This window comes from Schistocerca cancellata, chromosome 3 (genome assembly GCF_023864275.1).
Source record: "Schistocerca cancellata isolate TAMUIC-IGC-003103 chromosome 3, iqSchCanc2.1, whole genome shotgun sequence".
NCBI classification, from domain to species: domain Eukaryota; kingdom Metazoa; phylum Arthropoda; class Insecta; order Orthoptera; family Acrididae; genus Schistocerca; species Schistocerca cancellata.
The window spans coordinates 569522243-569549786 of record NC_064628.1 but is presented as its reverse complement, the minus strand read 5'-3'; positions in this window follow the sequence as shown (position 1 = coordinate 569549786).

The window sequence follows — 27544 nt, the reverse complement described above, 5'->3', positions numbered from 1 at the left end:
CGTGGAGAACAGCTCCGTGACTTCCTAAGACACTTGAACAGCCTCCATGCCAACATATAATTTGCTATGGAAATAGAAAAGGACGGAAAACTGCCATTTCTAGATGTGCTGGTCACAAGGGATGGCGAAAACCTGGGACACAGAGTGTATCGAAAACCGTCACACACGGATAGATACCTGCACAAAGTATCAAACCACCACCCGAGCCAGAAAAGAGGCATGACTAATACGCTCGGTACCGCGAGCAGGACGAATATGTGAGCCACTGCACCTCAGACGCAAAATGACCTGGAAAGTGATCTGAAGAGCAATGGGTACTCCACAAATTATATTAGAAGTGTAACAGAGCCAAACACTCGGTGAAGTAAGGAATCACAAAAAGAAATGTCGGGTACGGCCATTCTGCCATACATGCCCAGAGTGACAGTAAGAATCGGTCTTTATTGCGCAAACATGGCGTAAAGAGGATTTTCAAACCGACAAGGAAAATCAAAGAGTGTCTTAGATCGGAATAGGATAAAACGGACCCACTTGCAATGTCGGGAATATACCGTATACCATGCACATGCGGAAAAGTTTATGTCGGAATGACTGGATGATCAATCTACACCAAGATCTAAGAACATAAACGACATTGCACGTTGGGGCAGGTTGAGAAATCGGCAGTGGCATAGCACGCACTGGGTGAGACCGACCACCTAATAAATTCGCCAACAAGGAAGTTCTGGCTGTAGAGAAACACTATCACAAGCGCTTCTTCAGAGAAGCTATAGAAATACAAAAACACGCGAACAGCTTCAACAAGAAAGAGGAAAGCCTTGAGGTAAACAGATCCTGGCTTCCCGTCCTGCAGCGAACGACCGTCGCAGGTAGCAAGAGGAGAACCGCACCGGAAAAGACAGAGGAGAAGCCCTCGGACGTTGGCGCGCAGGTACATATAGTCTTCGGCCGCGAGATCGGCTCCTGTTCACCACCGGCAATGGAGGGTGAAGCTTTGACAATGCCAGCCACTCGTGCTGGCGAAACGTCAGTAAAATCATTAGGTGAACGTCGGCCGAAGAACGTGAGGCAGAAGCCAATACATAGTTTGTCAAGGAAGGCATTTCTTTCACTTGTCAGTCTCTGATTTTATTTGGTCTTCTTACACTAGAATACATAGCGTTGTGAGGAATAATATAATAGTTCGTCTGCCCAGCTTCATATACATAATTATGCCTTTCTGTAGGTAGTCATATGCATCTCAAAGAGGAAAACATCAAATTACTTCTACACGGAAGAGGAACTTCTTGATGAAATTACGATTCAGTGTAGACTTTGTGGGGCACCATAACATGCAGCCTTATTCACAATAGTTCACAGTTAGTAAACGGTACAGAATAACGTTAGTAAAAGAATGTAGATACTTATTAACATAATGATTGGAATACGATCCCTATGTGTTTTTTTTTTTTTTGTTCTAGTTTAAGCTGGCACTTAGCTCCCTACATATGGAGTCATGATTATTTTGTAGGGTCCTGTGTAATGTAACTGCCGTTTATGACCCTTACGTCGTAGAAGAAACGACTTTGGGTGAATATTTTACACTAGGCTGTCTCCTACCTCATGTCTTTCTACATGACCTTACTTTTTTTCGTAATGAGGTTCATTTAAGGGTATTTCTTCCGTGTATATGACCAATACTTGTCTTACTTCATCTCTCCGAGAGCGTTCTTCTCCTCGGAGTCATGGAAAATGATCTGTTCATTCATTTCATTCAATTTCAACTGGAGTGCAGTGTGTGCTGCATAGTGGCATATCAATGATAAAATTATTTATAGCAGATGGACTTTGGATGATTACATTTGATTTGTCACTATTTGAGTTCTGTCTAAATAATCGGCTACGATTTGACCTTGCTTTTCCTTCTTCTTGTGTTTTGTCAAGTTTTCATGTATGCTCCTTTTGTGCTATGAATGAATAGGTCATGAGCTGGCCTTAATCAATGATGAAACGCATTATGATTTAGTGGTTTCACTAGCTCAGCCCAGAGTAGTCAAGCTGTGTCATCGTAAGGAATTTTATTTATATTATTAATTAGTGATACGATTCCTGTTGAAGTATTTTCGCATTTATTCTGTAAATGCCTTGCCTGTATTTTGTCAAACTAAAATACTCAGACGTATTTGAATGACGTTAATGGACGTCTTTCCACGCAGTGTGTAAAAAGAGATACCGATCCAATGAAGTCAGTTTAAAAAAAATTTTTTTTGATTAATGAGGATGCAGTAAAACTACAATATACAGATACGAAAGTGTAATGCTAGTGCGCGTTGAAATGGACTAGCAAAAACAATTGCGCCAACGGATGTTCTGTGAAATATTTTGGACTTAACCAGAGTGGAGATCAGCGATCTATTATCCACCTGCGATGTTGTGGCAAACGTAAAATTTTTCTTCCAGTGAGATGGGATAGTATTATATGCACTCACACTCACTGAATGGCTGTGACTGCCACGTACCGGGCTCTATGTTCGGGGACCTGGCCTACAATCCTGTAACCATAAACGTTGAATTCATGGACTGGAAAATGTTAAGACAAATACAAGATCCACAAGCAAAGACTTTTGAAAACCATGCTAATCATCACTTATGTGACAAGTTATTTTGTTAAATAAACTAGAAGGAGCAATGTCTAAACTATTTAGCATTTTTACTTCATTATGTACCAGTTTCATTTTCAACTGAGCTGTAACGATATTTAATCTTTTGAAGAGCTTAGCTCTGCAAGACACCTCACAGCTGTGTCGTGTTTCCTGTTGATTTTCCCCAAACTGGAGGGGGGAGTCTAACATTCACTTAAATAGTCCTGGCCGTAGAGGTAATTCCATACTTCATCATACCTAGCATTTTGCTGCAAAAATGTAGCAAATGTGTTGTCCTGAAATTATTTGCATAATCTTCATGACAAAGAGATTATTCTTTATAATCCTGATTAACTGAACGCTTTCAGGAAACTATTATTTATCAGTAGCAAGACAGTTCTTACAACAAAACTGTCCCATGCTACATTAACTATGACTACCTGATAGTTAATATTATATTTCAAATGTTGAGCACCAGAATGCACTAGCTTTGAATGACGCACCCATGTGTAGTAAATAGTGTCTCCTCCATTCAAGGGGGCAGTGAGGCAAATCCGTACATTTCAGCGATATTGCTGGCATGATTCCTGCACAGAATCTTAAGTTGTTGTTAATATCTTACTAACCACTTTGATTTTTTTATTGTCTAAAATGAAAAAATACAGAAAAAAAGATGGCCGTTTACTTCCTTTTTTTTATTCCTACTAGAAGGTTTCATTCCCCTGCTGCTTAAATGATACTGTGATATAATAACTGATATTAAGATATTAACTTACTTCTGCCTTTATTTTGAATTATTGTGTTTAAACGTTTACTACTCTAACGATCAAACCCTTTGCGAATCTTTTAACCACTTAAATTAGTTGTAAGTGATCGGTTTCGTGAAGCAACTATCGCACGTCATTATTGTACAGTGGACATACAACATGATTTGCATGTGAAAAGCAAGCACATCAGTCTTCTATCAGGAATAACTACAAAGCTGTGGCATCAATATAATGCAAGCATTTGCCCTTTATATTAATTGTCTAAAAATGTATGAGGGTATAAGTAACAAGGACGTATATTTTTTATATATGCCTAGAATGAAAATGAAGAATAATGCCAGATACCTAATGTAAAATTGGAAGAAACAGTCAACATGCTAGAAAAAACGTATCAAATTAATAACCATATTGTAGAAGTAACCATCATAGCTAATAACCGACAAAAGTCGAAAAGGAAAGTTGTCAGTACTACATATATGAATAATACAATTAAATACGCATTTGTGTTACAAAGCATCCGAATAGAAACGGAGAAAGGAAGTCTATAAGTGGGTTCCAACTACAAGTAAAAGTGAAGCATGTCAGTATGCGTATTGATATCTGGTAACCTGTAGGTAAATCCACAGATAAGAAACAACTCTTGAATTCAATTCTACACACTTGCCTAAAAGTAATAGTGGCAAATTGAAATAGAGTCACCAAGCTATCCATATTCTTTCATTAATGAGGGAAAACCAGTAAAAACGTCAATCAACAGACGACAGTATTAAATACAGACACATTTGAGTAGGAGAAAGTATACCACAGAAATGGGTCAACTAAGGAAAAGAAAAAAAAATGCGGTAGGCCAACAGTTCATCAAGTGAAAAAATACGTGGGCAAAAATGGAGTATCTTACACGAGGCAGCGAAGCATTACCAGCATACTGTAAACAGCGAGTAATATCATTGTGAGTAATAGTAATCATCGTTAATAAATATACTTGAGATATGACACATATTAAAAATGATTTTATTTTTATTGTAACGAATTGGAGTCGTACTTCTCAGTTACTTGAAAAATGTGTGTAAAGAGAAGTACCATGAAAACGCTAAATTAAGGCAGTACAAAAATGTAAAAGAAGTTCACATAAAAGTTTTAACTAATTACCACAGGATGTCCACAGAACCACCACTGATTCTTATACGCCTCAAGCTGGCGTGATTAGTACGTCGGATCCGGTTGTCTCATAAAACAATATCAAATTAATGGCTGTTAGTACAATATTGTTACATTGGAACCTTTATACGATTACTTCGTTGTCCGCCTTTACATCTGTCAGTCCTGCCGACCGTTAAAAACATTTTTTCTCAGGGATGGGTAGACGTGTTATGTTAAAATTTATGTCAGATTCTAGGCACTAGCGTCCCTAGCCGGTGTAAAAATTTGAAGCTTCGATACCAGTGAATTCCAAAAGTAAGACAATTTATGTCTCATATTGTGACACTCGAAACGCGCTCATGTAAACCTATGGGGAATTTGCCATTGGCATAGAACAATGCGACAAGCAACGTTTACGTACAAGTAAACGAAAAACTTCGAAAGTTGATAATTTATAATTTTATTAGACGATAAAAATAGTTTTTGTCATATTGGAAGTTATTGGAACGACTAGGACCTATACTTTACCAGCATCGATATTGTTAACAGGCAAATATCATCGAAATTCTGGATTCCAAAAATGGATGAAATATCTATATACATAGTTCAGTTTTTACGAACTCTGCGTGTGCGAGTCGTACTCACTCTTATCCAGATTTCTTTAAAACAAAGTCATATTATCACGTACATCACTATTATACCAACTACGTCCTCGTATTGGCAATTAAGAGTAATGCAGTCTTATCACCAAGTTCGCTGCTTTCCAGTGACTACTTCTGGCGCTGAGGCTGTTAATTTAATGCTAAGAAAAGGTAACTTACGAGAGTAAAACTCACTTCATGCCACAAGATCATTTAAAGTTAAAGAACAATTTCTAAAATCCATAACTCTATGCCTTCTCATTTTCCGCAAAGCAATGCGCCCTGGCTTCTTCAACATTTTACCTTCTTACTTATATTTCGAAAATCAGAAGACTAGGAAGTTGAGCAACATTACAAGGTGCATTTCTCCCTGGTAATACGTATGCATTACACGCGAAATGGAATTGACGACTGCACCAAATGTCCCACAGTTTAAAAATCAGATGGTTCCAACATAGATCTATCTGCAGCACAAAACAATAACATGAACATCCCATCAGAAAAATAAAGAGCCAAATGAGTCAGGTCAAGCTTCACAAGAGTAAAAAGAAAGCAAATTTATTATGGTCCGTACTTCAATCCTTCTTATAAGTGAAAACAAATACGCAAATGAATTTTAAAAATTTTGTGGAGTTTTGACTTGGTAGAAAATCCGTTGCCAATACAAATACAAGCACTGAAAAACTAACGATAAGAACAGCATATCAGATTGCGTTCTGTCGCTGACATCTGAAGTTGGGGAACGTAAACGTTGCGCGAAGCCCACTGGGGAAAGCACAATACCTTTAAGTTTTGTTTATGGTGACGCCTGCAGGGAGTACAGTAATCGACGAAAACTGGGAAGAGAACTGAAGTTGGTCTACGGTGGGCACTAATGGTAAGCTCTTTGCTAGAAAAGGAAACTTTGACATCAGTAATGGTGCGCCAAATTAGAAGTGGTAGGGCACAATCACGTGAAAGTTATGACAATAGTCAATCGGAAGGAAGAACTAAAATGGGTCTGCAACTAATGTAACTTACCGGATAAACAGAGCGCAATGGACTTTTGGGTGGATTTTCTAGAGTCGTTTTCTTCCTGTTTATGTTTTGGACCTAAAATATCCTACCCATGAAACAAAAGGTAGTAAACAAGGGAGATGAACGTGAGTCACCAAATAGGAAGTGGTAGGCAGAAGCACGTGAAAGTCATTATAATAGTCAGAAGGAAGAACTAAAATGGGTGTGCAACTAATCTGACTTACAGGATAAACAGAGTGCAGTGGACTTTTGGGTGGATTTTCTACAGTCGTTTTCTTCCTGTTTATGTTTTGGACTTATAATATCCTACCAAAGAAACAATAGGGAATAAACAAGGCAGATGAACGTGAGACGCCAAGTAGGAAGTGGTAGGGCACAAGCACGTGATAGTCATGATAATAGTGAATCGGAAGGAATAACTAAAATGGGTGTGCAACTAATTTGACTTCCAGGATAAACAGAGCGCAGTGGACTTTTGGGTGGATTTTCTAAAGTCGTTTTCTTCCTATGCTTTGGACCTAAAATATCCTTCCCGTGAAACAATAGGGAATAAAAAAGGAGATGAACGTGAATCCGGCACACCAGCACATGTATCAGACATCCTTTCGTAAAATGTAGAGATTGCATCTTATCATTTTGTTTACTACTTAAGCTGGGCGACGGTCCCCTCATTAAAAAAAAAACTGCTACGTGCTGTTTGCAGAGCGTTCGTTTTGGTTAGTTGATTTGGGGGACGGGCCAAACAGCGAGATCATCGGTGCTATCGGATTAGGGAGGGTTGGGGGAGGAGGTCGCCGTTCCCTTTCTAAGGAACCACCAAGAAATTTGCCTAAGCGATTTAGGGAAATTACGGAAAACATAAATCAGGATGGCCGGACGAGGGTTTGTTAAGACGAAAACAAGCAGTGAAAATTCTCGTCATGTGTGAACCAGCATTCCTTTATATAAATGTAATACCAGAATGGCTTGCCATGAAGGGAAACTTAACGAAGGGCAGAATGTCTTATACGTATCGCAGTGTTGTAAAGGTGCCGCAGATGATAACCAAATAGGTCCAGCAGTGAAAAGAAATTGCACGCCCAGAGCGTCTGTCCTCCTTGTTGGGCCTCATAGAGGGCGACAGTTCGGTTGACATGACACCACTGTGCAGGGCGTCGCTAGATACGACTTCCCTGCTTGTCGGCTTAATTCGAAGCAGGACTCATCAGTAAAGACCACGCTCAGTTTGAAGCAGGAGTCATCACTGAAGACAATTCTACTCTGTCAACCAGACCCCAGGCGCCCCAGACAGCGTTGGGATACAATACCGACTGCAGCTCGCCATATGGATTGAGGAACAGTAGTTATCATTTGGAGCTGTCATTTCTTCTGACAGCAGGACTCCTTTGGTTTTCATTTGCGGCATCCAGAGAGCACAGAGGTACGTCGAAAACATTCTACGAACAGTAATGCCACGCTGGGCTTTACTTTCAGCAAGATAATGTCCACCCAGTCATAGTGAGAGACTCTATGTCTTGTTTTCATGCCACCAAAGTCACAGATCTCTCACCAACTGAGATTGTCTGGAGCATTGTGGACAAGGCCCTACACTAGCTCGGGATTTTGATTATCTGACAAGTCAACTGGTCAGAATTTGGTACGATATCCCTCAGGAGGACATCCAACAATCTGTCAATCAACGTCATTTGTTTCTTTGTACATGTGCGTCGCATCTATCGATTTCCATCCCATTCAGATAAATCCTTCGTGGTGCATCGCTTTTGTCGGTGAATGTATTTAAATGGGTGACTGGGTGTGGTAATTGTAAAGCTACTGGCAGCATTAGGTAGTTATTACCCAGTTGGGACATGAGGAAGCAGGTGTAGGCTTTTCACGGTAGTCGTTACAAACACCTCATCCCGAGGTGTTTGAGCCGTGGTGCAACGTTTCTGGCACACCAGCTCTTTGGCACAACTGTCGATTACCCGGGTGTACGACCATCTTTGCCACTGTTGTGATCTGGTGGCGGGTATTTGCCGTCGGCGAGTTAGTCGTCGGACTGGCTACGAGGCGCTAGGACGTGCTTGATGGGACGAAGGAGCAAAACACGCGGGCTCGCGCAGCAACGGCGCAGGCGGTCTACCTAGCAGGAGGGTCGCGAGTTGCGGTGCATCTGCCTGTCAACTCCCGGCGCTGCTTTGGTGCCTGTTTTGTCGGAGAGACCCATCCCTAGAGACCATCTCAAACAACGCTCTCCATCGAAGGTGTAAGTGGATTTGGGGCCTTCGTTTTGTGGAACCTTTTGCGTTGTAGCGACTGTCATTTCTTGGTTGGTTGCCCTAATGTATGTGTTGCTGAAGTAAGGGCAGCCGGCAAGTTGTGTGATCGCATGGCGAGCAGCAGTCACTACTTCCCTTAAGGAAATCAGAGTGCCCAAAAGATGTAGTAACTGTAAGATATTGAAGATATTAGGTCATAGTGTAGTTGTAATTTTCTGCATACAAAGCTTACGCAATAGGTATTTGCATCGCATTGCAAACCTATGCATCGAAATTAAAGTGCACAATACCTAGTTTGTTGTGAAGTTGTGCATTCAAATAATGTGATATCATCTTGAAATTATTTCCATTTCATCTTTATACACATTGTCAGCTTTAATCATGTGTGCATATATTGTTCGGCAAACTATGAGAGTGTAAAAGTCTGATACTATTTTACAGCATTAGATTTGTGTACAAGTCTTAGTTTAAATGTCTTACAGCATTAATATTGCTGCAAAATTTAAGTCGTTTTTTTAACTTATATTGTTGTTTAGCCGGCCAGTGTGGCCGAGCGGTTCTAGGCACTTCAGTCTGGAACCGCGCTACTGCTACGGTCGCAGGTTCGAATCCTGCCGCGGGCATGGATGTGTGTGATGTCCTTTGGTTAGTTTGGTTTAAGTAGTTCTAAGGTCTAGGGGACTGATGACCTCAGATGTTAAGTCCCATAGTGCTCAGAACCATTTGAACCATTTTGAACCATTGTTGTTTATTAATCTCTTAATCTATATTTTTTGATGTTTGCTTGGTGTTTGCCGTGTTTTCTGCGGTCTGTTTGTGTTGCAGTTTTCTGCGAGTTGGGGTGTGTGGGCGTGGCACCACGTTCCGCTTCGGTGCACAGAACCTGTGACGTGCCGCTTAATGGGAAGTGACTCCCGGTTCGGCCCCGGCGTTTAGGTGTTGCCCAGGGCAGTTTGGCGTCACTACCCTTTTGATAAACATTTAACATCTCTCATATATATTTTTAAAAAAATTAAATTTTCTTGCCAATGAATTATATTAAGCGTAACGGATTGTGATGGCTGTGTTATTGCTCAAAAGAATTTTTATCTGAGCCACCGTTTAAATTATTTCAGATTGTAATTTATTGCCCATAAAGTAAATGTAATTTGCTGCTTGCTTCAGAAGGAGGCTATCTATCATTCTGGATATTTTCCTTAAGATGGCCACGTGTTGATTGTATGTTAGCTGTTTTATAAATGTGCTCTTGAATAAATTGTTAATTTATTGATCTGTTAGTTGTGTTAAAGGAGTGACATTATAGGGTCCTTGACCTTCCCTGCTAATCCCGACTTCCTAAATGACAATTGTTAATCCAGACCGTTGTTACGTTCGATTGGCTAGGGGGAAATAGACTTGCCTTCTTTTCAATATGTGTCACTCCTTAATTGGTCATTTGTTGTTTAGTAAGAATTTATGGTTATTGTGATTTCATTGCATTTTCTATTGTTCTTAGGTGACCGCTCTGTTACATGGTCTCAAGGGGGTGTCCCGGAATTGGTTATCTCAAGAAGGAGTTCTTGCAGTATGAACTGAGGATTCGTGAACAACCTGTAACGGGCAGCGTTTCGGAGTTGCAGCTCGGTTGCGCGGGGCTTGGATCCTCCGATATCCATGATGGCGGGTATGATTAGTGAGCTAGGTGACGCAAACCAGTTTATTTTGAGCGCTGTTGGTGAGATAGACTGGAACCTTGCCTTTTCAGAGGATAGCCAGCCAACACATAGGCAAATATCTTGTATACAGTCCCAGTTAGTTCATTTGGGGAACCGCTTAAGAGATTTGCATCACTTGGAAGTTAACGGTGCCGAGAGGCACCAAATAAAACAGGTTATAAGTCGTGTGCGGTATTTGCAAACCAGAACCGCGGCCTTAAGTTTAAATATGGAAGGCGCTAGTTCGGAACAAGCGGACGTCGGTAGTACGGGGCCTAGCGGAATTGTGACGTAAAGGATCACGGTCAGGTACGCTTCGACGGGTTTGCTAAACTGCACAATCCCATTATGTGTTTATTTACTGGGTTTTCGGAATTATCTGTCGATAATTTGAGTCAGGTTCAAGTGCTTTTCTGGTTATTAGTCGAGTTGGAGGTTCAGGTTGATACCATGCGTATCCCGAGCAAGGTAATTCTCTCGCTACTGTATCCCTTTACTAAAGGAGTGTTAAATGTATTAGTTTCTGAAGTTTTGACGAGTCAGCAGTCTATTAAATATCTGAGGACTTTAATTATAGTTAGGAAATTGTCAGCACGAATGCGAATCGAATTTGGGCACAAGTTTTTTTGTCAAGTGCAGGTCTCTGCCGGAGCATTATGTGGAGAGAGTCCGTAACACAATGTTGGCTCTGGATATGTCTATGGCTGAGTCCGATGTCGTATCTAACATTCTTGAGGGGATGCGCCATGATGATCGGCCACGGCTAGATTTTGCTAGCCGACCGACTAGCCATTCGTAGTTGGACCAAGTAGTTGAGTCAATTCAGGCACTCGCGTTCGTTGATTCCCAGCGTAGTACTAATTATAGCGCAGAGACAGTATCTTTAATTACAGCGAATAGCAAGTTACGTGCTGAACCTGTTGTGCAGACTAGAAAGCACTGTTTTCGCTGTGGCGACAATAATCACTTGGTGCGCAATTGCCGTATTCCTAAGGGATCGCAGGCAAACCTCTGACGCCATACGAAGAGAGAGAGGGTAGGGATCGTAATCTACCCTTCCAATGTGCACACATTTGCTCCCGGTACGCCCCCTATTCCCTACGTTGGTACTCACGTGCGAACAGAGCCCCTTTGTGGACTGCATGATTCTGGAAGTCCTTGATTGACCATAAATGGTATTTGGAGTTTCGTTGACTGAACAGGTTATCTGTTGTGAGGCCTACCTGGCCGAATTGTCGCGCTGCGAGTGCGGAAGAGTTGCCTGTGGTGGGGGAAGTGCAGGGTAGCTTATGAATGTGTGATTTTACATGTTCAGTCACCTTGTTGGTGGTTAAAGGATTAGCCATACCCTTACTCCTGGGCTACGATTTCATTCAGCATACCGGGTTGGTATTAGACTATGCTAGTCGCATATTAAGCTCTAAGTTGAGGCCTGAAAAAAAGATAGTGCTGTGTGCGTGTAATCATTCTGTCAGTATGGTGTGCAGCAAAGACAACAAAACTAGACATAGTTGTCTCACTGGGAATTCCGCGATCGTTCATTAAGTAAAATATGGAGTTTCAGTCTTCGATCGCTATTCTTTATTTTCAATTACCGGTTTCGGGCTAGCTGCCCATCTTCAGATCATATGTTGTAGTTACAGAGTAACTTGTCCGTACAGAACACACAGTTCACTGTCATAAGTAAAGTAAGTACTTTACTTATGACAGTGAACTGTGTGCTCTGTACGGACAAGTTACTCTGTAACTACAACATATGATCTGAAGATGGGCAGCTAGCCCGAAACCGGTAATTGAAAATAAAGAATAGCGATCGAAGACTGAAACTCCATATTTTACTTTGCAAAGACAACAGGTTTGAGCTTAGTCAGCATCCTGATGATCGCGCGGCTTAGTTAGTAGAATTTTTAAAAGAATTTCCTGACGTACTTTCTCAAAAACGTGGTGAAACTAGCCTTATTCAGTATCATATTCATTTGTATGATGGGCTACTGACTCGGCAGTCGCCGTATAGACTTTCTCCTCCCAATATGAGAATCGTAAAGGGAAAATTGGTCTCTATGTTGCAGGATGGCGTTATCAGACCGTCAACCACGTCTTACACTTCCCCAATATATCTTGTTCCTAAAGCCGGCGGTAAGGATCATAGACCTGTAGTAGATTGTCGGTTATTGAATAAGAAGGTTATGCTGAATCCATTATTCATAATTGTCTTACAAGGTTTTCAGGGGCGAAATGGTTCACTGTTCTTGACCTTAATCAAGTATATCATCATACTCCCCTTAGTGAGAAATCAAAACATGTTATCGCATTTTGCACGGACTGGAATCTCTTTGAATTTAACAGAGTTCCCTTTGGATAGGCTATGGGGGGGCGCAGTATTGTCGCGCTTGTTGGACCGTGTGTTGGGAGATTTAAAAGTGTATGTACAACTATCTGGATGATGTTATGGTTTATAGCCGAACCTTCGAAAAACACCTTTCCCATCTTGAGCAGGTGTTGCGTAGATTTCGTTCCGCTGGATTAACCGTTAAGCCGGCCAACATTGCTCTTGCTAGACCCTAAATTTCGTATTTAGACCATTTTGTTTCAGACGACGGAGTTAGAATTAATCAAGAGCGGATCAGTGGGAATAAGAAATTTCCGCCCCCAAGGACAAAGAAGCAAGTCGCGCGTTTTATTGGCATGACGAATTATTTTCGCAGGTTCGTCCCTAATATCGCACAGTTGGCTACCCCTCTCAATGACTTGCGAAAGAAAGGCCAAGAGTTTACCTGGGAAGACAGCCAACAAAATGCTTTCGAGGCGATTAAGACCGCAATTGCGAACACTCCTGTTTTGGCAGTTCCCGATTTCCAGAAATGTTTTGTAGTCCAAACCGATGCTTCCAATGCCGGGATAGCAGCCGTCCTTCTTCAAGAGGATGAGGGCGTGAAGCGCCCCCTTTCCTTTGCTTCTAGGATGCTCACATCCACAGGGTAAGACTATTCTGTTTATGAGTGTGAGGCTCTTGCAGTGCTCTTTGTCTTGGAAAAAATTCGATTTGATTAGAACACAGGGAATTGGACCTCGAATCTGACAATCAAGCATTGAGCTGGGTGCTAGCTCGACCTCGAAAAACCAAAAGGTGAGCGGTACTTATTTCCTCCTTTCCTTTTAAGGTGTGTCATATTAAAGGCTCCCACAATCGGGTAGCTGACGCCCTTAGAAGGATGTTTAGTGAAGACCTCGAATCTCAGCCAGGGGGAGAGCATGACGCGGATAGTCAAGTGGTGAATAGTTCCTCACAGAGGTCCCTCAATTATTCATTGACGTTAAAACCAAGCAGAATGAAGATCTGTATTTGGGTCCGATCAAGCGGAAGGTCACTGCTGCCATAGGCCTGCCCGGTTACTCTTTAAGGATTGGGATATACTGTGAAGAAGTTGGTAAGGTCGAGGACGTTAGGATATGCTTACCAGTTGATTTAGTTTCACTTCTGTTTCAGTATTTCCATAATTGTGTACTAGGAAGGCACCTCGGCCCCTATAAAACTTTGGCCAAGGTGCGGGCCCATGTGACGTGGCCTTCTCGTACCGCGATGTGCGGCGGCTCCTCATTCTGTTTGACGAGTGTAAGAGGAGCAAGGCCAGTTCTGACGCCCCTTTGGGCCTACTTCAAAGAGAGCAACGACCAATGGGTAAGATGTTTATCGACCTTGTAGGACCTGTGCCTAGGAGTAAGGGAGGGTACCGTTACGTCTTCGTCCCCGTGAATGACTTTTCCCGTTTTGTGTGGTTGCTGCCCAGTACTAGGGTCACTGTGAATATAACCATACGTCATCTCACCTGTATTTTTTCATGGTTTTGTCCCTCGAAACAACTCGTTAACGATAACGCGTCTACTTTTGTGTCAAGAGAATTGAAACAGCTATGTTTCCTTAGTGGAATTAGGCGTATTACGACCACCCCTTACTATCCGCAAGCATCCTTGGCAGAAAGGGTTAACCATAACCTTAAGGCAACGCTTATGATTTACCAAGCCAAATCCCCCAGTAGGAGGGATACTACACTGCCATGAATTAATTCTGCATTCAACACGACAAGCATGAAACCTCTAGGGCAGTTCCGGCTGAGTTAATATTGCCATATCCGGTAAATATCCCTCTCTCCAATCATTGGCAGATCAATGACTTGTTGCCATTTTCCCTAACCTAGAATATCCTTAGGGAAAATTGGCATCGTGTTCGAAACGACATGGAGTTAGCCCATCGACGGCAAGCCCAACGTTATAACCAAGACAGAAGCGTTTTTCAGGCTAAGACCGGGAATAAGGTGTTTATTAAGAACATTGCTGGTCGGAATGCTTGTTGTATGGGAACTCGTAAATTTGTACAGCGTTACTTGGAACCGTGAGTCTTCACCAGGGTCTTAGGTCCTGTTGTTAGTTAAGGAACTGGCAACGGGCAAGAGATTGTCTGCACCTTTGTCAAATTCAGCCTGTTAGGTAAGTCTCTTTCCCTTCTTTCAGTGGTGGCAAGAAAAAAGGAGAGGGGGGGCTGGTCAGGTTTGAATGGGTGAGGTTGAGCTTTAGTGCGCCTTTACTGGCACACCAGCTCTTTTGCACGACTATCGACTACCAGGCCGTACTACCATCTATGTCACTGTTGTGATCTGGCGGCAGGTATTTGCGGCCGTCGAGTTGGCCGTCGGACTGGCTACGAGGCGCTAGAGCAAGTTTGAGGGGACAAAGGAGCTAAACACACTGGCTCGCGCAGCAGCAGTGCGGGTGGTCTACATTGCAGGAGGGTCGCGAGTTCGTGGTGCACCTGCCTGTCAACTCCTGGCGCTGCTTGTCGCATTGCTTTGGTGCCTGTTTTCTCGAAGAGACCCATCCATCGAGACCATCTCAAAAGGTCTCTATCGAAGGTGTAAGAGTTTGGGGGCCTTTGTTTTGTGGAACTATTTGCGTTGTAGGGACTGTCACTTCTTGGTTGGTTGCCCTAATGTATGTGTCGTTGAAGTAAGAGCAGCCAGAGAGGTGTGTGATCGCGTGGAGACGAGCAGTCACTAGTTCCTTTAAGGAAATCAGCTTCCCCTAAAGATGTAATAACTGTAAGGTATTGAAGATATTAGGTCATAGTGTGGTTGTAATTTTCTGCATACCAAGCTTACAAAGTAGACGGTGCTAGTAGCATCCCACTCTGACCATCAAGCTCGTCAGTGTCGCATGAAGGAGCGTGTGACAAAAAATCTCGTTTAGTGGTGCTGTCTGGCATTCATGACTGCACCACCAAACGGCGATTGGGTGACGATGTTTCTCCGTATCCCAGGACGGCTGCTCGGTCAAGAGATACCGTCGATGTCATTTACGGGTTATTTATACGCTCCCAAACCAGCTCCGTTGTCGTGTAGACGCCCAGGTATCATGTAGTTCCTCTATATTTTCCTGAAGTATATGGTTGTTGAAGTATGTAGATATTGTTTGAATTACTGATGGTTTCCCAACGGTGGTCGCACTGCCACGCTTGGACTTGACTTAGGGATAGTACTGAAGCAGTCGAGATTTTGCGGTCGTCAGCCTATTAGATGCAAGAGCTTGTTAGCGGTGTTACTATACTCGTAGGTGGGGACTGATTACCTCTTTGTTTAGCCAGGTGCTTCAGACAAAATATTTGAGGCACGTCCCATAATATTGTCGTAATCTCCCCCTTACTGGAAGGGCATGTATGCTGTATGGTACCAGTCTACTGGTTGACGTCGGAACCAACCTCTTGCTGCATCAATGGCCTCCCCGTCAGCCACGAAATGCATCCTGCGGAGTGCATCCTTCATTGGGCCAAACAGCTGGAAATCGGAAGATGCCAGATCCGGGCTGTCGTCTGGTTGAGGAAGAAGAATCCAGTGGAGTTTTGTGATCTCCTCTCAGGAGAGCGTCAGGCTTAGGTCTTTCGCTGACATGGGGACGAACGTGCAGCAATCTTTTCTTCAATTTACTGGTGAAGGAAAATAACTTCAGAGTTGATCGTTATATCACGAGGCAGGACACCAAACAGAGTAATACGTTAAGAGTCTGTTGTCATGACTTTGCCGCATAACGGTGCGGCTTTGAGCTTATCCTTCGGCGGAGAGCCACTCCATGTATTGCCGCTTTGTTTCAGGCTCGGACTGATGATCCCATGTTTCATCACCTGTGACGATGTTCGACGATAAATTTTGACGATCAGCCTCGTACGCGCACGCTGTTGCGCACGCATGGTCCTTCCTTCCTTTTTCTGATCTTCCGTTAAGCAACGAAGAACATTGCAGGTAGCCCAACTGGTTTACGAGTGTGTCAGCACATCCACCGGAGACGCCCTTTTAAACTTGATTGTGATTCGTCGATTACCACGAATGAGAGTGTGCACAGGTGGGAATCAGCTGTGTCCGGCCGGCTGGAACGAAGGAAATCGCGTAGGTTTCCATGACCGAGTTGCGTTGACTACAGGCGCCTCACCCAACGACTCACTGTGTGCTTTTTTTTACTCCCCGTGTCTGTATATATTCTTCAAGTGCTTATGAAGAATACCGTTTTCGGCCAAAACAAACTCAAGGACAGCCCTCTGCCCGTATGCCTGTAACGCACCTTCGTTAAAGATGCCAGTTTCGAGACTACATATAGCAGAATTTTATGAAACGATAGGGAGCGAAACGGGAATATTTCACAATGTCACGTAATAAATTCCATATTTTTACAACCAAAATTGGTCGAGAAAAAAGGTGTTGCTTTGCTTAACGCCCCTCGTTATTTTCACGTTTCCTTCATTTCCGGACATGCTGACGGACTGTCGTCTTTTCGCTGTCTGGGTACAGCAACGCTTACCACCACAGCTGATAAGGTGCTCTGGTCGCTGTTTTCGGCGAGTCGACGGCTGGAGATTGGTGTCACTGAAGCGACAGCTACGTCGCAGGAATAATATATTCCTATTTAAAGCTTATGTTTAGCAGACCCTGAAACTAATTTGTAGTATTATTGTTTATGAATGAAATACAGACATCTGTGAAAATGAACCTTTGAAATGATTAGTCATTATTTGCTCACCTACATTTATAAACTGATGTGTTAAGATAAATACACTTCTGTTGAAATACGACTGTAAAACGAAGCAGACCTTCGATCAAGAGATGTTTTTTTTTAGGAATAATGAAGGTTTTATTTATGAATTGCCCAACTATTTCCAGTTCGTCAAGAAGATTCATTTCCCATAATGCAACGACTTGAATGTAGTCAACAAACGTAATTCGATACAACGTATTTAATTATCTACGGACAATGCTCGCAGCCAAATATGTTTCTCAGGAATACAACGTCGTCCAGGATTGGACAGCGGAGCGTTATAGCCACAACAAGAAATGGGAACCCTGTTCCTTTTGCCATACTCTGATGCTAGCGAACAGTATCTGTTTCTTCATTCGTAAATTACCTCCCCTAGGCGACTAGTGACAGCACACGGCTCCATAGTTCCCGAACTAATCTGATACCTATTACACTCATGTGGGATGCAATGGAGTGAAATTTTGACGCTTTTGAAGGAGTGTCTGCTAATATTTATCGGTTGTGGTCAACGATATGTACGATAGGAGTCACCATAATTTTCAGTACAAACCCGAATGCCACCGGTAGTAGTAAAGGGTCACGAATTCGAATGCTGAGTATTGTGTATGGATCTGGATTCGTAAATTACGAACTTCATAAAAACGACTGCTTAAAGTGTGGGTAAAACAGACGGTTGACAATCTTTATTAACACCTGGGATTATACAGCGTCTTGTAGCTTTTAGGTTACAAAATTCACGTGAAAGCTGCTACTGCGGTGAAACTTTACGCATCAAGTTTGTCATCATCGTCACTCATGTTAATTTCAATTGCTACAGTTCCAGAAATTTGAGGGAATCTATAACAGGCTTCTTCCACTCAAGTAAACATGAGGACATTTGAGTATCAAAGGTGTTTAACAGACAAAAAAATTAGTCCAGCTCTTACGATATGGTTCGAGTTTTTTGTTACATCTGTTCATTAAAAGAAAAAAAAACGACTTTCCAGTATAAAACGAGCCGCAGGTTCCGTAGGGTCTTTTTTCCTCACTCTGTGAGGATATAGCCTACAGCAAGCAAAGTACAACTTATTGAATGTGGATGCAAGGTGCAATGACTTTGACCTGGCGTTGACGCCTTATTTTCTCTTTCCTCGCATTTACCAATATTTTTTGGGCAATTTCCCACAAATTTTGCGGAAGCAGAGGATGGAACTGCCAGACTAGATGAGGGGGCAGACAAAGCGAAACACTTTTGATACGGGCGGTACTCGGATGAGCGGAGGGTAATTTGCTTTTCTCGTTTCGTGGGAATCTCATACCGAGGGTAGCAAACTGACTTGCTTCCAAGATATTCAGCTCAGGAAATCTAGAGAAGGAAGGAAACAGCCGTCACTTCCGCCTGTTTCGCTGCCGAGACACACAAGCAATCTCCAGCCCGGGGGTAAAGAGAGATGTAATTTCATCTGTGAGACAACTGTTTCTGCATTCTGAAACACAAAGTGAATCTTATTAATAACTTTCCAGAAATATTAGTATGCTTACATATATTTTAAGCACATTGTATCAACTATTTAATGGAATTAGCCAGTTATATCTAAAAATTACCTACAACGCATCGCTTTCCCAGGAGCATAAAAAGAAAGTATATCACTGATTGACAAAGCCTTGTTTCAAGAAGGAATTCATCATTATAATTGAATAGCTAAAATTTGCATTAAAACTGTTTTTCTTTTTTAGTTTTTAAGAAATAACTCGGATTCCACGAAATTAAAAATGTGTAACATATGGAAATGTCATCCAGTTAGGGTAGGGTGTTCAAATGTGCCGTACCATTTTTGTTATTTATGAATTTCACACTATTTTTACGTAAGGTAATCGGGATGCTTGTTACGTCACTATCGTTAAAGTGGTGTATACTGTTCTCAACGTTTACATTTTTAGTAGAAATTTTCGTTTCAGCCATTCCTTCTCTGTGAAACGCTTCTTAAATTGTTTCCTGTTATACCTAACTCCACTCTTAGTATCAGACATAACAACACATAAGTGCCGTGTGTTTTTCATATAACTAATATTAATATAGTTTTACGACTAGTGTTTTAAAAGTAGTTTTTGTTAAATTAATTAATAAAATTTATGTATTGTTCATTGATGATAACATTTACACGATGAAATTGGGCAGTCACTTATTTTTGCTAACGAAAACTTGTCTTGTTACACCACGACCCCAGCCCCGCATATCAATTTGTCGCACTTGATCATTCTTGATCCTTGAATGTTGTTTGCATTTGCCCGTTTTTAAAGAATATTGGCTGGATATCACGTGTGAGTTTGGACAAGTGTGTACTGATTCATAATAGTTGCATTAAGTACGAGGTTGTGCTGAAAAGTAATGCCTCCGATTTATTGTGTGAAAAAATCTTCAAGCTTTTCAACAATACAACACATTACACTAACATTCTACACCTTTATTCTTCGTGCCTATACATTTGCAGCCTCCTGCCACTAGAAGCTCTTAATTACGTCTTGTGACGCGGTGATGTGTATCGTAGCTCAGTAGGTGAGTGATAAATAGCCACGCATGCATCACCTTCTCCGTGAGCATGACGATGGTTCAGATGGCTCTGAGCACTATGGGACTTGACTTCTGAGGTCATCAGTCCTCTAGAACTAAGAACTACTTAAACCTAACTAACCTAAGGACAGCACACACATCCATACCCGAGGCAGGATTCGAACCTGCGACCGTTGCGATCACGCGGTTCCAGACTGTAGCGCCTAGAACCGCTCGGCCACCCCGGCCGGCCAGCATGACAATGCCAGACCACAAACGTACGGTGTGACTTGTGCAACAAGCCGACGCCTTCGATTCACTGTCATCTATTACCCTCCGTAGAGTCCCAACTTGAACCCATCCGATTTTTATATGTTTCAAAAACTCAAAGAACACCTTCGAAGACTCCACCTCGATAGTAATGAATCAGTGAAGGCTGAGGTAAGATTGTGCCTCCGTCAACAAACATTCTACAGTGCCGCTATCACCGAACTGGTCTCTCGTTCGGAGAAGCGTGTTCGTCGCAAAGGTGTATATGTTGGGAAATAAATATGTAGACATAGAAACTAAGGATGTTTTATTGAAACAGCTTTAGAGCTTCGATTTAAAAAATACGGAGACACTATTTTTCAGCTTAAAACGATCTTTTACTTCCCATATCTCGGCTCCTCTTATTGGTGTAAATGTGACATGCCTTGTACATCTATCGATACCAGTTTTGGCTTCATATTTTTACAGCCTTTTATCGTGATGTAACTCCAAATGCATAAGGCATATTGGAATAATAAATTTGTGGTCAAAACATCTCAAAGTGTTGAAGTACAAAAAAATGCCTCTGAGCACTATGGGACTTAACATCCATGGTCATCAGTCCCCTAGAACGTAGAACTACTTAAACCTAACTAATCTAATGACAGCACACAACACCCAGCCATCACGAGGCAGAGAAAATCCCTGACCCCGCCGGGAATCGAACCCGGGAACCCGGGCGTAGGAAGCGAGAACGCTACCGCACGACCACGAGATGCGGGCAGTTGAAGTACAACTGTACAGAATTTTCTAAGGCTACTAAGAAATTAATAGAATATGTGATCAGCTCGCTGGAAACGTTCACTGTAATCAAGTCTCTTGAGTGATCAGTGAATTCAGCATTTTCCATTAGATAACTTCTCAGTTTGTTCCTTTAGAGGACAGAATTCACCGGTCATATTCCCATGGCCCAGTCTTATAAGTGGATGTCAACAATTGCGGATAAAGGTACACATAAAAGTCTTCATTAACACATTTATTACGACAACGTCATCGTTTCTATAATACACTGGAACAAATGTTAGCAGCTACAAACATTCCTCGACATCTTAAAAAATAGCTTGCGCTTCACAGTAAAAATGGACGCAACTACACTGAGACGGAAAGCGGCTCTCATGAACACTGCCACGCCCATTGAACTATAGCTGTTGGACAAAACACATACGCTACATGAATGCCACCTGTGCAATAGAGTATCAGTCGTGGTCAGAACAGAGTTCTGAGTGGTTGTGAGCGCGTTATGTTGGAAATAAGTCAAATGGAACGCGGCCAAATTGTTGGCGCTTGTACCGTGGGTGCCTCCGTAACCAAGTTAGCCGAAGTGTCTCTTGTTTCACGAGTCACCGTTTCGAAGATATATAACGCACGCAAGGAAAGTGGATAAACTTTATCCGATAGGCAACAACGTGGGTGAAAGGGTTTTTGAGTGATCGGGGTGGATGATAGTTGAAAAGGATAGTGACGGAAACTAAGAGGATGGCAACTCCAAAAGTCACTGCAGAATTGAATATCGCACACGCGAACCGCGACAGCACCAAGAAGGGAGTTCCACAAAGAGGAAATTGTAGGGCAAGCTGGAATTTCCAAACCACTCAACGGCGATGCAGATGCTTGAAACGGGAAAAGGTGGCGCTGGAGCCATAAAACCAAGACTATGGAGGAATGTAATAATACCATTTGGTGTGATGCGTCATGTTTCAACTTCTGGCCGAGTTACGTCCAAAATCAGAAGCAGGGCTCGGGTTAAATGATAATTTTTGCAGCCTAGTCGTGGTATTCCACGCGCCCTGCAGTCACTCTTGAAGGTCACATCACACCCAAAAATTGTGTGACGATTTTGGCTGATCACGTCCATTCCAAGGAACGATATTTTTTCCCTAATAGTTATGCTGTGTTTTAGGCAGCAGGGTCCCGTTCACATAATTTGTATCGTCCACTAAGGATTTTATGAGCACGAGGATCAACCGTTGTAACATTTCCCCTGGCCACCGCAGTCATCATATTTCCTTATTAAGAAGTCTTTGCCGTCAGCTTTGAGGGAACGGCACACTATCGCTATCCACCTCCAACGTCATTATTGCCACTATTTTGCAGATAGAATGTTCCAAAATTCTCTTCTAAACCATACAGGACCTGTATTTCTCTGTTCCGAGACGCCTGGAGGCTGCTGTGAATGCCACCGGTTTTTCTAGACCGCGTTAACTAAGGTCATTTGTTGACTCACTGGATTACCAGTATCAAACATTTTTTGTTATCAACACACAAGAGGAATTATTAGAGCCTCTACATTTGCTCCTCGGAAGTAGTTCAGCACTTGTAATTTTTCTGCACTATTGTAAATAGCTAACTGTGAAACTTCTTTATATGTATTCCTGCTTATATTGCTGAGTGAAATAAACTGTACTGTCTCTTTGCTACTCTTTGTAATTTCAACACAGAACCACAATATTCTAGCGCAACGAAATCTGACTACTAAAAATAATTATAACCTGACCTCAAATAATTAAAACAAAAGAATGGCCTGAATTAGAGGAAATCCTAAAAATAACATATACATTACGTAAGTCACGTACCTCACAAAATCTTCATTACCCGAACTACTGCAATAAAGCAAGGGCCAATACAGCTCGCTAAATAAAAGATTCTAACTACAGGATTGAAGCGATTTCACAGCTCTACAATAACTTTATTATTTGAGATACTTTCACAATGCTTTGCACACACATACAAAAACTCAAAAAGTTTTTTAGGCATTCACAAATGTTCGATATATGCCCCTTTAGTGATTCGGCAGACATCAAGCCGATAATCAAGTTTCTCCCGCACTCAGCGCAGCATGTCCCCATCAATGAGTTCGAAAGCATCGTTGATGCGAGCTCGCAGCTCTGGCATGTTTCTTGGTAGAGGAGGTTTAAACACTGAACCTTTCACATAACCCCACAGAAAGAAATCGCATGGGGTTAAGTCGGGAGAACGTGGAGGCCATGACATGAATTGCTGATCATGATCTCCACCACGACCGATCCATCGGTTTTCCAATCTCCTGTTTAAGGAATGCCGAACATCATGAACGAAGTGCGGTGGAGCACCATCCTGTTGATAGATGAAGTCGGCGCTGTCAGTCTCCAGTTGTGGCATGAGCCAATTTTCCAGCATGTCCAGATACATGTGTCCTGCATCGTTTTTTTTTCGCAGAAGAAAAAGGGGCCGTAAACTTTAAACCGTGAGATTGCACAAAACACGTTAACTTTTGGTGAATTGCGAATTTGCTGCACGAATGCGTGAGGATTCTCTACCGCCCAGATTCGCACATTGTGTCTGTTCACTTGACCATTAAGAAAAAATGTTGCTTCATCACTGAAAACAAGTTTCGCACTGAACGCATCCTCTTCCATGAGCTGTTGCAACCGCGCCGAAAATTCAAAGCGTTTGTCATCGGGTGTCAGGGTTTGTAGCAATTGTAAACGGTAAGGCTTCTGCTTTAGCCTTTTCCGTAAGATTTTCCAAACCGTCGGCTGTGGTACGTTTAGCTCCCTGCTTGCTTAATTCGTCGACTTCCGCGGGCTACGCGTGAAACTTGCCCACACGCGTTCAACCGTTTCTTCGCTCACTGCAGGCCGACCCGTTGATTTCCCCTTACAGAGGCATCCAGAAGTTTTAAACTGCGCATACCATCGCCGAATGGAGTTAGCAGTTGGTGGACCTTTGTTGAACTTCGTCCTGAAGTGTCGTTGCACTATTATGACTGACTGATGTGAGTGCATTTCAAGTACGACGTACGCTTTCTCGGCTCCTGTCGCCATTTTGTCTCACTGCGCTCTCGAGCGCTCTGGCGGCAGAAACCTGAAGTGCGGCTTCACCCGAACAAAACTTTATAAGTTTTTCTACGTATATGTTGTGTGTCGTGATCATATGTCAATGAATGGAGCTACAGTGAATTTATGAAATCGCTTCAATCATTTGTAATTGCCCTGTACAGTAGGCTCTAACTAATAATAGGCATATTGTTAGCAAAGGAAAGATTTTTTAGTATAGCGCACAATAATTTTTTACCTTAATAATGTGACAACCAGTTCAAAAATTATATAATCGACTATGACATCCAGTTTCAAAAATTAAATAATCATGAATAATATTCAATCTCCACGTCGGACACGTCCAGTTTGTCCGCTCGTGCTAATACTCCAAACCTCCAACACTGTTAATTATCAATCTCTAACCTCCATCACTGCTGACTACTCACTCTCAATTTCCGTCAGTGCTGGCCGTTCACCTCCAGCTGCAAGTCCGACCAGCCACAAAGAGTCTTACAGACTGCTCACAGCGCAGAGAGAGACTTAATTCAGAGCGCTACCTAGCACTACCAACAGACAAACACATGAACAACCCACTTACAACTGCTTAACATAAACCCGCAGAAAGTTTTGAAACACTGCCCAACCACACAGAAAGGTTCAGAATAGGCTTACGTTGTCCTAAATTTGCAGCCGAATAAGATCTAACAAGTAAGCAATGAAAACGTTTCGACTGTCCTTCGAACACCAAAATATGAGTGAAATTGTCTTATACAACTGTGAAAAGTGGCAGGCCAGCTACAAACACCAAGAAATGGGATATCACGGCTGTTATATGCTAAGAGAGTTGTCTTTGAGAGAGCTGTCTTTGATTTGATGGGTTGGACTATCCTATCAGTTGATATGTACATCTGTACAAAACTGTTTCTGAAGCTTTCGTATCCAGCAGCATGCGCGCTTTGCGATTACCAATCAGCAAAGTAACCTAAGGGTTCTGCCAGCCGCGGTGGCCGAGCGGTTCTAGACGCTACAGTCTGGAACCGCGCGACCGCTACGGTCGCAGGTTCGAATCCTGCCTCGGCCATGATTGTGTGTAATGTCCTTAGGTTGGTTAGATTTAAGTAGTTCTAAGGTCTAGGGGACTGATGACCTCAGAAGTTAAGTCCCATAGTGCTCTGAGCCATTTGAACCATTTGAACCTAAGGGTTCTGTGCTGCCCACCAAATAGGTGAAGTGTTCTGAAGTTTCCGCGACGATTTTCACACTGTCTAGGCCCTATGATTAGCTCTAGATGGTTATGAAAACACGGCATTGACGTACGTAGGTTGACGCTTGGTACATGGAAGGGATTGCCTGTGCGACTTTCGTATTTACGAACACAGTGTTTGTACTGTCAGGCTCAGAAGTATCCGAATGACATGAATTGTGTTGCACCTGATTTCTGTGTAACCCACAGAACTGAACTGTCTCACCGGTCCTCTCCCTTCTTTTCGTTACAGTCGTTTGATGACACAATATGGTTACAGCACGAGGCCGCATGAGATAACTGCTCTGTACACAATTTCAAATCAGAAAAGGAAACTGTGCAAGGATATGCTTTGAATGACCAGAAAACTGTCCTCATAAATCTGTGAATGAAATGGAACAGGGGTACGGGTGCAGTGCTAGTTCTATAATGTTAGATAATGTGGGAGAGTATGTTGCGCTAATGATTAACGAGATTTTAATTATTATCTGTTATGTTCAATAAAGTAACGAAAAAACGCAAGAATGTGTACACTGCACTTACACAATTGGATTGTAACCTTCCAGGGTAACCACACAAGAGAAGCCTCCATTAGTGAAACAAGGTACCCATAACACAGAAATTCCCAAAATCATCACGAATTAGCAAGATATTATGCACTTTTGGCATAAAATCCTTCTTTGACTATGTCAGTCCATAGTGATATGGAAGTAGCGTTACAGGACTATCATGAAAATACGGCAATGTAGCGGTGTGGGCAGACACGTAACGAAATCCAGCTAACAACTTAATCAATGCCTAATTAAGTAACAAAACTTTTTCCTCATAAAAAATAATTATGATCTCTGCGGAAGCACGAAGGGCAGCAATAGCAAGTGCTAATTTGTAGAATTTTAATTTTTAGATCCGCAGTGTACTGAATCAAGGTAGAAATAAAACTTATGAGGGAGAAGCTTTCTAAAGATTTATTTAATGATCATCGATCAGACTAAGGGTGACTTTGTGACATAAGAACTGAAAGTCTGGCCTCAAGTGATATTTCAATCGACAGCTACCACAGTCTTTCCCTGAACTAGCAGACAAGTAGGAGCATAGAACTCTGCCTTTGTCCCACTGATGGCCGAGACGGATAGTTTACAATGTAAAATATAAGAGTGGTAGAAAATTCAGCTTCGAACGAGCTGCTTGGACTCAAAAACACAAATTCTCTAATTCTGTGTCATCTTTTAAGTGAAAACCATTCAGAATATTTAATCAAAATTAAAGAAAATTATCAAGTGAATATAGCATGTTAATTCTCTGCCATTACAGGAACTAAGTCCAATGTAACCGTGTCGCCAAATACATTGTAGGTTGTAGTCACGTCTTTTGGTATTGACAGCAAAAATGTCTCCACAGCTTTACTCTATTTTGATCATCTCCTAACTGCTTTTGAAAGACACAGAACAGGTATGAATTGTATGTGCTTTCCTGTAACTAGGGGTCGAAGCTAAATCGTAGTTACGAATAGCTTTCAGATTCACATACGGCATCCTTAAGTGTCCATACATTTCTCCGGAGTCGAATCCGATCTTCCGCGAGGTTCATTTCCACGGTATTACCATTCTGCTAATAATTTGTGTCAGTATCTTACACGCACTACTCATTAAGCCGCTGACTAGGTGACAGGCACATATGTCGGCTGCTGCCATCTTTGTAATTGGGATTATTTCAGTCTTCTTGAGATGTGGGGGTATTTGCCGGTCTCATATATCTTACACACCAGGTGGAGTAGCTTAATCATGTCTGAGTCTCCCACGGACATCAGTAATGCAATAGGAATGTCGTTTATCCCTGGGGCCTTGTTTCGACTTAGGTCTTTCAGTGTCCTGTCATAATTTTCTGCAAGTATCGTTTCTCCCGAGATATCTCCCATGTCATCTTCATCTGTTTCCTCGTCCTTCTCTTTTACCCTTCCTGTATTCGCTTAAATGCATGCGAAGGATCCATAACACCCCTATTTCCCAACAAACAGAAAATATTTCTCTATTATGAGACATATAGCTTATATTATTTCACTGTGGGACATTATACGGAGGATTGTACGCCGCAGCTGTTGTGGCTGAGCACCTGAAGGATAATTTGGAAAATATTTCGAGTAGATTTCCCCACCATGTTATAGTTCTGGGTGGAGATTTTAATTTTCCGGATATAGACTGGGAGACTCAGACGTTCATAACGGGTGGCAGGGACAAAGAATCCAGTGAATTTTTTTTAAGTGCTTTATCTGAAAACTACCTTGAGCAGTTAAACAGAGAACCGACTCGTGGCGATAACATATTAGACCTTCTGGTGACAAACAGACCCGAACTATTTGAAAAAGTTAACGCAAAACAGGGAATCAGTGATCATAAAGCGGTTACGGCATCGATGATTTCAGCCGTAAATAGGAATATTAAAAAGGGTAGGAAGAT